This window comes from Scyliorhinus canicula, chromosome 11 (genome assembly GCF_902713615.1).
Source record: "Scyliorhinus canicula chromosome 11, sScyCan1.1, whole genome shotgun sequence".
Lineage (NCBI taxonomy): Eukaryota > Metazoa > Chordata > Chondrichthyes > Carcharhiniformes > Scyliorhinidae > Scyliorhinus > Scyliorhinus canicula.
In genome coordinates, this window is record NC_052156.1 from 101,156,923 (window position 1) to 101,169,495 (window position 12,573).

General features: G+C 48.5%; 1 protein-coding gene across 3 annotated transcripts in view; it reads left to right on the forward strand.

Moving 5' to 3' along the window:
• The first annotated feature begins 737 nt into the window (after positions 1-737).
• The window catches only part of cdk17 (cyclin-dependent kinase 17), a 292,409-nt gene continuing 280,573 nt past the window's right edge, over positions 738-12,573 (forward strand). The window contains exon 1 of one of the 3 annotated variants that reach the window (XM_038810897.1): positions 738-1,418. The gene's annotated coding sequence lies outside the window, so the exon portion shown is untranslated. Of the gene's footprint in view, positions 1,419-1,602; positions 1,716-12,573 lie in introns of those variants that run through there. The other 2 variants (XM_038810899.1, XM_038810898.1) reach the window with 2 other exon arrangements.

The following is a 12,573-nucleotide window of genomic DNA, read 5'->3' on the forward strand; positions in this document are numbered from 1 at the left end:
CGGTAAGGAATTGAACCTGCGCTGCTGGCCTTGCTCTGCATCACAAGCCATCTGTTTAGCCCACTGTGCTAAACCAGCCCCATCCTCCTTTATTAAAGCAGAGTATGGCAGATGTTGAAAATTGAAAATAAAAACAGAAAATGCTGGAAATGTTCAATAAGTATGGCTGCATTTGTGGAGAGGGTAACAGAGTTAACGTTTCAGGGTGATGACCTTTCATCTGGGAGAAGTTACAGATGTAATAGGTTTGAGCGAAAGGTGGGTGAAACGAGGACAAAAGGAGGATCTGTGATAGGGTGAAGGTCACTCGAGATTGAATGACAGAAGAATTAATGGTGGGTAAAAGAAACATAAAATGTACTTGGAGCATGTGCTGCTAACTGAAAGTGAAAATTAGAAAAATCAAAATGTGCAAAAATACGATCTGAAATTGATGAAATCAATAGCAAGTGCCTTATTGGAAGCTTATTGGTGCTGTTCCTTCATGAAGTGTCTGATTATACCCGTCTTCCTCATTTTGTTTTCTTTACCTACGTTTCAGATTTTATCTTGCTTTCAAACAAGAGCACATCAGCTCTAGTGCATATCTTTTGTTTCTTTTCTTGCTTCATCACAATTCCCTTTGGCTAACTCCCGTCTTCCACCCTGTCACAGATCTCACCTTTTGTCCTCACCCAGCCCTCGCTCAAACCTACCACATCTCTAACTTTTCTGATGAAGGCCATTGACCTGGAACTTTTTATAATTTCTCGCAATACCGCTGCTGACTGTTTCCAGTATTTTCTGTTGTTATTTCTGTCACCCAGCCTCACCGCCTCCTTCCCCTCCCACCCAGCCGCCAGCGGCTCCTGCGGCCGCCTTTACTTCCGTACCCGCCTGGCCTGCAGCCTGTGCCCGGGCGCCAGGGGGAGCCGAGCCTGGCTCCATATGAATCGGGAGGAGACGCCAAGTCTGTGATCAGGCGGCCTTTGCTCGGGTGTGGTGGTGAATATCTGGCGCCTCGGCTCGGCCCGTCCAGTTCGCTCGCTTTGAGGCAAGTTCCCGATTTCTGTTGGGTAAAGAGTGAACCTTTTGTGGGAGGAGAGCGCTCCCGGCTCCGAGGGACTCCACTCCTCTGCTCACTGTCTTACTGACCGGCTTCGGCCGACGCGGCAGCGCCGATCGCCCAGTTCTCCACAGCCCACCGAGCGCGAGCGGAGGCGGCCGGCAGCGCGCTCGAGAGGCATCAAAAAGAAACGGTCGCTGGCCCGGGGAGACGGGTCACTCCGCGGGGGAGAGCGTCTGGCTACGGGGCGGCCCAGAGGAGCCCTTGTTCGGGGCCGAGGAGCCGGAGCGAAGTGAACCGGACAGAGGGACCGGCCATCGTTCATCCCAGACACTTCATCAGGCAGCCGCTTCCTTCATTGTTGCCCACGCTGGTAATGCTCGTGTTTTTAAAAATTCAATTCTCAGATTAATGTGTTTGTTGCTGACATGTCTCCCTGAGAGATTGTTTTGACCATTTTATTGACCGGCCTTGCCCCTTTCCACCCATTGCTCGGCACGACTATCCGCTCATTTATATAAGGACGGCTTTAACGACAGGAAATGCAAGTTTCTATATTCTGCTGTGGGGGGTGGCGTTGTGTTGAAGCGGATGTCGGCTTGTCATGGAAACAAATCTTGGGACCGCAGCAGCCAACTAACAGCGAAAAGAAAACGTCCGTGGGAAGAGGGTGAGGATTCGGCATTCCCGACCCATGATCTCACCCTTCCTTAATTAATTAGCGTCTCGCCCTCTTGTTTATTAAATAATGGCACTAAAATGGTGACCAGGACAATCCAGAGGAATTTGTCCACCACGCCACAAAAGGCAAGTTGCAAACACGCCTGCTCGGTTTGTGTAGGAAACTATAACTGCTCTCTAAACGGGCAGTTTTCAACCGTTTCATTTTTTTTTGGTATACACAAATGAAATTTGACACTTGGAAGTTTGTTTGATTTGACTTTGAAGCAGTTGGGTGTTTTCATAATATGCTCGATGGTACTTAAAAGGCTGAGTTCGGCCCAGTTATTGGTGCAAAATGTGAACAGTACAATGTTCGTCAATGGGTTTGAGTTTAGTTTCTATTTACCAGAATACACCAAAGTGCATTGTATTCGATAATCTACAAAACTAGTGTTGAGCCTGTTCAGTTTGCACAGCTTCTAAAGATAACTTGAGTAAACGGAGTTCTCATTTTATTTCTAGGTTCGACACATGAGTAATTTGTTATCACATCTTGTTCCTGCCTATTTAAGTTGGCATAAAATAAATTTCAGCAAAATGTTCAAACTGCAGTGTCTAATACAAAGACAGCAAAATATGCCCATGATCACAAAAAGTTTCTATTTCATCATATTGAAGCCCTGGTTGTCTTAACATTTTGCTGGTTGTGTTAACGTTTTAAATTGATATCTGAAGAAAGTTAAAGCAATCTGAATTACAATATATTTTCCTGAAGGCTTTGGGCCAGGGTTTAGAGAACCCCAAAGTGAGTTCACCTGACCCACAACTTTTACTAGATTGTGGTATGGGGAGCAACACGGCCCACTTTACAGGTGTGGTAGAGCAGAAATGGAAAAGTATTTTTTAAAGCAAAAGAATGTTTATTCTATGAACTCAAGTTAACCTTTTTAAAACAAACAGCGAAACCATCAAATCAAATACAAACCCCCAAAGAAAACAACACAAAGTAGTCCTTAACTTCCCAAACAACATCCAGTAGACAAAAGAAACACCTTTTTAAACAGAAGCACATTAGGTTTACATTCACTACTGAGAACATTTATAATTCTGAATTCACCAAATGATCAAGAGACAGTCTTTTCATGGCAGAGAGATCAACAGTACACCTGCTTTGTCTGGCTTCAGCTCCAACACTGAAAACAAAACTAAAACACACCCTGCAGCAAACAGCCTAAAACAAAAGTAAAACGCCGACAGACAGCCCAATTCCACCCACACATTGACGTCACTGATAAACACTTAACGGTCCAGTTCTTAAAGGTACTCTCACATGACGCTACCATGTAGAATGTTGCTCATTTTAATCTGAAAACAACACAGGATCTTTGCTGTAGAACTTGTGCAGTTGCTAGTCCATAGCTGAACTTCAATTTTGATGAGTATGAGGTGGTTAGGCGTTTGGTAGGAAGAATAGGAAGCCACATACTCTTGGAAATAAGTGTCTAAATGGGATAAATAAAGAGAGGGTTAGAGGTATCTAGATCACTAATAATAGTGAAACAGATCATTTAAAAATAAATATTGAACCACATTGCTAGAGGGTTAAAATTTATGAAGTTATGTTAAACTTTGTTAACCAAAATCTTTGGTTAAAACCCATGCAGTACTGTAAATAGTTCTGATCTCCATATTATTAGAAAAAAGATATAGCATCACGGGAGAAGGTGCGAAAAGATTTCCCAGGAGGACACCAGACCTGTCAGAAAATAATGAACAGGCTAGGGTGTTTGTTCCAGAAAAAGGACTGGTGACCTGCTAGAAAATTTCAAAATTATAAAAAAAAAATTGATGGGTAGCCATTGAGGAGGTGTTTCCATTTGTGGGTGAGATTTGAACTAGGTAATAAGGATAAGATACTCGTATTCATCAATAAATCCAACAGAGAATTCAGGAGAAACTTTTTTTTAATCCAGAGAATAATTAGAATGTGAAACTCCTATACCACATGATATATTGATGGAATTAAGCAAGGTGTATAAACTGACAAACCACTTGTTGGACCAAAAGGCCTGTTTCTGTGCTGTTAGAATTAAAAGTAGCGTATCAGGTTTTTGTTGTTTATTCATCTAACCCACTGTCCAGCAGTAAGTGAGACTCTCTGATGCAGGTGTTTTGAGATCTTTTTGATGCTAAGATCATGGCTGTAAGATAAATGCCATGACTTATTAAGATCTTTCCCTGTTTAAGATCCTTCCCCATTTAAGTTATCAAGAGATTGAGCTGAACCGGGGTTGATGGGACTAACTATTGGACACTTACTTTGATGCTGCTCTGAAATTATATCAGTGCGCTCCATACAAACCGACACTGAATTTAACTGTAATTCCCGTACCAGCCTCCCCGGACAGGCGCCGGAATGTGGCGACTAGGGGCTTTTCACAGTAACTTCATTGAAGTCTACTCGTGACAATAAGCGATTTTCATTTTCATTTTTCATTAATTGTTTGGTCTGTTATTTTAGAGGATGCATTTAAAACCGATTAGCAGCTTCCATTTGAAGAGTAGAAAGCACATCTTTCAAATAAATGCCTTGCACATCAATATTTCATGTATATTGGCATGTATTATTTTAGGGCAGAAAATCTTTTTGCATTTAGTGTCACATGGTTAATTTTTGTTGCTGATTCAATGAAGAAATATTAAGTTCTGTTTCTCTGTATGGCTGTATATCACTTTGAGTATTTCCTAATCTTGACTAGAAGCTTTGGAAATATGCTGTATGGTTGGCTGTAAGCAGAAACTTAATTGTGTTTAAATCCCATTATGTCAAGTTGAAAATAACTCCATTATGAAGCTGTATTGTTTAAAAAGAGACTCATTCAGTGATGCCCACATGATGCTAGATTGTTTAAAAAGAGACTCAACTGATTTCAGTGATGCCCTTCATAAAAAGGTATAAGGAAGCTCTCTCTAGCTGACTGCATGTGATTACAGTCCCCCACTGTCAAGTGACCTTTCAGATCATTTACTTGTAAGAGTAATGCAATGGCCAGGCGACCCACTCACTGCCGCCTTGGGGAAAACTGGAAATGAGCAGTAAATGGCTTTGTTGCTCACATCCTGAGGACAAACATTTGCGCATTCATCTTAACAATAAACAAATTTATGGCAATTGTTGGAGCTGAAACTTGAAAATGTACCTACATTTTAATTTATGAAATTTCTGCTATGAGGCTCAAATCCTGCAATGAGGATCACTCACTGCCTTTTAACTTTTGTTTGGTAGTATGTCTGTGTGTATACATTTGCTCAGTGTCAATTACATTAGAATTTGCAGTATCTTCAAATATTAATAATAATCTTGATTAGTGTCACAAGTAGGCTCACTGCAATGAAATTACTGTGAAAATCCCCCAGTCGCCACACTCGGGCACCTGTTCGGGTACACTGAGGGAGTTCAGAATGTCTAATTCACCTAACAAGCACGACTTTCGGGATTTGTGGGTAGAAACTAGAGCAGCCGGAGGAAACCTGTGCAGATCCCCCAGTCCCCACACTTGGGCGCCTGTTAGGGTACACGGAGGGAGAACTCAGAATGTCTTATTCACCGAACAAGTGCGTCTTTCGGGACTTGTGGGAGGAAACTAGAGCACCCGGAGTAAACCCGTGCAGACTCCTCAGTCAGTGACTCAAGCCAGGAATCTAACCCAGGTCGCTGATGATGTGAGACAACAGTGCTAACCAATGTGTCACTGTGCCACCCAATATTTGAGAAATGTTTTAAAATGTAATCCACCCCTTCAGAATCATAATTGGAAGAATTCTTGATCACAAATGATATTTCCATTGGTGTGTGGCTTCTACTTAATACGAATTATCAAATTGTGTAGTTGGAGCATAACCCAACACTGGATATAAATTCAGTCAGAGCTGATGTGGGATGGTGTGTAATTCCAGTGCACACCGTTGGCCTTGGTTTTAAAATATGCCTCGGGGGTCCCTTGGACTTGCCAAAAGCACTTCAAATTTACCTTGCATGTCCAGAGGACTGAGCATAATGTTTCCAGTTTAAATTTAAGTTTAACCAATGGGAGGAGTTTCTGAGCAGATGAGGAGAGAGCTTTCCTGGACAGGAATATTGCAGTTCCAGCCAGGCAATGTAATCGACTTACTGCTACCTAATCTGAAACTGATACCATCACTATCAATCGTAGAAATCCAATAGCAGCATAAATAAGAGAAGAATGAGTATGAATATTATATCTGCTACTATGCAATTTAGGTGATTCAATATTGAAACACAAATTGATCAGAAACATTAATGTCTCAATATCACGAGAGGACATCATCTTAAGGTGATTGGAGGAAGGTATAGGGGAGTTGTCAGAGGTAGGTTCTTCATACAGAGAGTGGTGGGTGTGTGGAATGCATTGCCAGCAGAGGTGATGGAGTCAGAGTCAGTAGGGACATTTAAGCGACTCTTAGACAGACACATGGACAGCAGAAAATTGAAGGGGTGTAGGTTAGGTTGATCTTAGATCAGGATAAATGGTCGGCACAACATCGTCGGCCGAAGAGCCTGTACTGCGCTGTACTGTTCTATGTTCTATGTCTTCCGTTCTGTTCTGGGCAACTACATCTGCAGGAATGCAGAAGGGTACCCAATTGCAGCTCCTCGCAGACTGCATGGATCAGTTGAAGCAGCAGTTGGATGCAGGTGGTAGAAAACATCATTAACAGTTTTCGAGATGTGGTCACACCGAAGGTGCAGGCAGATAGATGGGTGATCACTAAAAGGAGCAGACAGTCAGTGCAGGAATCCCCTGTGGCTGTCCCCCTCTCCAAAAAAGCATACCATTTTGGTACTGTTGGGGGATGGCCTATCGGGGGGTAAACAACAGCAGCAGCCAGAGCGGTGGCACCACAACTGGCTCTGTTATTCAACAGGGAGTGTCAAAGAGCAGAAGAGTCATAATTACAGGGCAGTGTTTTTCAAACTTTTTTCTCGGGACCCACTTTTGCCAACTGGCTGGCCTTCAGGACCCATGCCACATTCGCTTACACAGTTTATCCTAAGATAAGACAGCATTTGGGACACCTGTTTTCATGCCCCAGGCATGGGACAGAAAAAGAATGGTCTTGTTTTCCTGTTTTAAAAAAAATAAAAAAATATTTTTTATTGGAATTTTTTGAAAAATATATATCAACAGAACAATAAGAATAATAATAAACACCCCCCGGCACCCGTAACAACACATATAACAACCCCCCCCAAACCCAATAAACAACAAAATTAATTAACAATAAGCAAATTAACTTAAACACTATTCCCCCCCCCCCGGTTGCTGCTGCTGCTGACCTAGTACCTTATCGTTGAGCCAGAAATTCGAGGAAAGACTGCCACCTCCTAAAGAACCCTTGTACCGACCCCCTCAGGGCGAATTTGACCCTCTCCAGCTGAATGAATCCCGCCATGTCATTAATCCAGGTCTCCACGCTCGGAGGTCTCGCATCTTTCCACTGCAGCAAGATCCTCCGCTGGGCTACTAGGGACGCAAAGGCCAAAACATCGGCCTCTTTCACCTCCTGCACTCCCGGCTCCACCCCAACCCCAAATATCGCGAGTCCCCAGCCTGGCTTGACCCTGGATCCCACCACCCTCGACACCGTCCTCGCCACCCCCTTCCAGAACTCCTCCAGTGCCGGGCATGCCCAGAACATATAGGCATGGTTCGCTGGACTCGCCGAACACCTGACGCACCTGTCTTCACCCCCAAAGAACCTACTCATCCTAGATCCGGACATGTGGGCCCGGTGCAGCACCTTGAACTGGATGAGACTAAGCCTCGCACATGAAGAGGAGGAGTTCACCCTCTCCAGGGCGTCGGTCCATGTCCCCTCCTCAATCTGCTCCACCTCCCACTTCGCCTTCAGCTCCTCTACCGACGCCTCCCCCACCTCCTGCATTACCTGGTAGATGTCAGACACCTTCCCATCCCCGACCCACCCCCCCGAAAGCACCCTATCCCTTACCCCCCGCGGGGGCAGCAAAGGGAACCCCTCCACCTGTCGCCTAGCAAACGCTTTGACCTGAAGGTACCTGAACATATTCCCCGGGGGAGCTCAAACTTCTCCTCCAGTTCACCAAGGGACGCGAACCTCCCGTCAATAAACAGGCCTCCCAACTTCCCAATACCCGCCCTGTGCCACCCCAGGAACCCGCCATCCATGTTCCCTGGGACAAACCGGTGGTTCCCCCGCAGCGGGGCCTCCACCGAGCCCCCCACATCCCCCCTGTGTCACCTCCACTGCCCCCAAATTTTGAGGGTAGCCGCCACCACCGGGCTCGTAGTGTACCTCGTTGGAGGGAGCGGCAGCGGCGCCGTTACCAGTGCCTTCAGGCTCGTGCCTCCACAGGACGCCATCACCATCCGTTTCCATGCTGCCCCCTGCCCATCCATTACCCACTTACGTACCAGTGCCAGCCCCCCTCTATCCCTGCTCCGCTCCAAAAAGACCCTCCTTACCCTTGGAGTCCCGTGCGCCCAAACAAATCCCAGAATGTTGCTGTTCACCCTCCTAAAAACGGCCATTGGAACGAAAATGGGGAGGCACTGAAAGAAAAACAAAAACCTCGGGAGCACCGTAATTTTAACGGACTGTACTCTACCCAACAACGGCAGCATGTCCCACCTTTTAAATTCCTCCTCCATCTGCTCCACCAACCTAGTAAAATTGAGCTTGTGCGGAGTCCCCCAGCTCCTAGCCACCTGAACCCCCAGGTACCTAAAACTCCTCACTGCCCTCTTTTTAGCGGGAGCCTACCAATCCCCTCCTCCTGATCTCCCAGGTGTACGACAAACAGCTCACTCTTGCCCAGGTTCAATTTATATCCCGAGAAACTCCCGAACTCAGCAAGAATCTCCATCACCTCCGGCATTCCACCCACCGGGTCTGCTACATGCAGCAGCAAGTCGTCTGCATACAGTGATGCTCGGTGCTCCTCTCCACCTCGCACCAAACCTCTCCACCTCCTCGACTCCCTGAGAGCCATGGCAAGAGGCTCAATTGCCAGCGCAAAAAGCAAGGGGGACAGGGGGCACCCCTGCCTCGTCCCACGGTGGAGCCTGAAATACTCGCACCTCCTCCCATTTGTCGCTACACTCGCCATCGGGGCCTCGTACAGCAACCTCGCCCATTTAATAAACCCCACCCCAAACCCGAACCTCTCCAACACTTCCCATAAGTATCCCCACTCAACCCTGTCAAAGGCCTTCTCCGCATCCAGTGCCACCACAATCTCCGCCTCTCCTTCTGCTGGCGGCATCATTATCACATTTAGAAGCCTTCACACGTTAGTGTTCAGCTGCCTCCCCTTCACAAAACCTGTCTGATCTTCATGTACCACCCCTGGCACCCAGTCCTCTATTCTAGTGGCCAAGATCTTCGCCAGCAACTCGGCGTCTACATTCAGCAGTGAAATTGGCCTGTATGATCCGCACTGCAAGGGGTCCTTATCACGCTTCAGGATCAAGGAAATTAGCGCCCGTGACATCATCGTGGGCAAAACACCCCCCTCCCATGCCTCGTTGAAGGTCCTAACCAACAGGGGGCCCAGCAGGTCCGCGTATTTCTTATAAAATTCAACCGGGAACCCATCCGGTCCCGGCACCTTCCCCGACTGCATGTGGCCAATCCCACTGACCAGCTCCTCCAACTTCGATCAACGCTCCCAGTCCCTCCGCCTGCTCCTCCTGCACCCTTGGAAATCGGAGCCTGTCCAAAAAAACTCTCCATTCCCCCTCCCATCGCTGGCGGCTCCGACCGGTACAGTTCCCTATAAAAGTCCCTAAAGACCTCATTGACCTCTGCCCCCTGCCGCACCACATCCCCACCCCTATCCTTCACCCCACCAATCTCCCTCGCCGCGTCCCGCTTACGAAGCTGATGCGCCAGCATCCTGCTCGCCTTCTCTCCATACTCATAGACTGCTCCCTGCGCCTTCCTCCACTGTGTCTCCACCTTTCTGGCGGTCAATAAATCAAACTTGGCCTGCAAGCTACGCCGCTCCCCCAGCAATCCCTCCTCCGGGGCCTCCGCATACCTCCTACACACACTCAACAGCTCCTCCACCAGTCTCTCCCTCTCCCTCCTCTCCCCCCTCTCCCTATGGGCTCGGATGGAGATCAGCTCCCCCCTATCCACTGCCTTCAGAGCCTCCCACACCATTCCCACCTGGACCTCCCCAGTATCATTGACCTCGAGGTACCTCTCGATACATCCCCGAACCCTCCTACACACCTCCTCATCAGCCAACAACCCCACGTCCAGACGCCAAAGCGGGCGCTGGTCCCGCACCTCCCCCATCTCCAGATCCACCCAATGCGGAGCATGGTCCGAAATCGCAATAGCCGAATACTCGGCCTCCTCCACCCTCGGGATCAGTCCCCTACTCAACAAAGAAATCAATGCGGGAATAAACCCTGTGCACATGGGAGATAAAAGAGTACTCCCGAGCCCTCGGCCTCCCGAACCTCCAGGGATCCACTCCTCCCATCTGGTCCATAAACCCCCTCAACACCTTGGCCGTCGCCGGCCTCCTGCCTGTCCTTGAACTAGAACGATCCAGTAGGGGATCCAGCACCGTATTGAAGTCCCCCCCTCCCCTCCCCCCCTCCCCCCATGATCAAGCCCCCCACCTCCAGGCCAGGAATGCGGCCCAACATATGCCTCATGAAACCAGCATCATCCCAATTTGGGGCGTACACATTTACCAACACCACCCTCTCCCACTGCAGCTTACCGCTCACCATCACATATCTGCCGCCACTATCAGCCACAACCTCAGACTCCTCAAACGCCACGCTCTTCCCCACCAGGATCGCCACCCCCCGGTTCTTCGAGTCGAGCCCTGAGTGGAAAACCTGCCCCACCCACCCCTTCCTCAGACAGACCTGGTCCGCCACCTTCAGGTGGGTCTCCTGGAGCACGGCCACGTCCGCCTTCAGCCCCTTCAGATACGAAAACACCCGGGCCCGCTTAACCGGCGCATTCAACCCCCTCACGTTCCACGTAATCAGCTGGATCAGGGGCACCCTGCCCCCCTCCCCCGTCGACTAGCCATAGCCCATCGACTGCTCGCCCCTGGCCAGCACCCATTCGGCCCGTTTCCCACGGCGATAGAACCTCACCCCGACCCCTCCGACCCACACCAACTCCTCCCTGGCCAATCCAGCAGCAACCCGGTAAACCCCCCCCAACACCAACTCCTCCCTGGCCAATCCAGCAGCAACCCGGTAACCCCCCCCCCCCCCCCCCCCCCCCCCGGTAACCCCCCCCCCCCCCCCCAACCCGGCTAGGACCCCTCCTAGCCGCGACGCTCCCTCCACTGTACTCCCGTGAGCCAGCTGTCTTCTGCTGACCCCGGCAGCTCCCGCTCTAACTCCGACCCCTCCCGATATGGGGTCCCCCCCTCCTCCCCTGCATCAGCTCCTTGGCACCACTTCAGCGCGGGAAAACCGGTCTAATAATCATGCCCCTCGCCACCAGCTCCACCTCCGTCGTCCCGCAGCGCGGGAAGCCAGAGAAAAGCCCGCGCTTTCACACTGCCCCACCCCACCAACGCAGCTCCCAAACAGCAGTGCCAACCCATAAATCACCAGGTGAATGGATTCTGGTGGTAATCAAGAAAACTTGAGGAGATCTAAATACTTCCACATCCCTTTCGATTGTGAGAAGTCAAAGAAGCATTTATTTTGAGGGGTGAAAGACTGCACTCTCCGTTATCAGAAAATTGGGCGGCACGGTGGTACAGTGGTTAACACTGCTGCCTTCGGGCGCCGAGGATCCGGGTTCGATCCCAGCCCCTGGGGAGTGTCCGTGGGGAGTTTGCACATTCCTGCAAGGATCTCTCCCCCACTTCCCAAAGATGTGCAGAGTAGGTGAATTAAACTGCCCCGTAATAGGAAAAAAATGAATTGGGCACTTGATATCGGAAAACTCATTAAAGATTCTAAAATATTTACAAATCAATACCTTTTTAAAAACTTATAATCTCTTACTTTCCTATTTCAGTGCTTAAAATATTATCCTTCCTGCCACAATTTCAAAAATAGAGTTAGGCATAGCCCTGAGGTTTAGAGGGCAACTTTATGTTACCATGCATCTTTTGCCAGAGACGCAAAGGCTGCAGGTTTAAGGATGCTATGTCACAAAGGAATATTTCTGGGATCCATTTCTGGTATTGTTCAAAGTACTGAACGACCAGTACTTTAGTGTGGGTCAAAAATAAATCACCAGGTGAATGGATTCTGGTGGTAGCAACTAGCTCCCAATACTGAGCAGTTGCAGTGGCGAACAAAGCAGCACACGGTTAAAACAAGAAATTCATTGCGCATGGTTAAGTCAGTGAGCTCAGCGACTATCATTTGCTTGTATATTTCCCAAGTTTTTTTTTAGTTCCATCTCTCTCTCTCTCTCTCTCTCTCTCTCTCTCACTGGATTGTTTGAGGGATAGGACTGTTTGTCCATGAACCTGAATCCCCCACACTTCCCACGTTAATAAAAGTGCAGACCGCGACCTATAACTCCGCGACCCTTCTGACACCTGCCCGTGGATCGCAATGTGCACTTTGAAAAACTGTTATAGGGGACTCTTAAAGTCAGGGGCACGGATAGGCACTTCTGTGGCCATGAAAGAAACTCCAAGCTGGCATGTTGCGCCCCTGGTGCCAGGGTCCAGGATGCCTCTGACCTAGTGCGGTGCATTCTGAAGGGTGACGGTGAACAACCACAAATTGTGGTACGCATTGGTACTAATGACATAGGCAGGAAGTGTGACGAGGTCCTGCAGGGGAGTTCAGGGA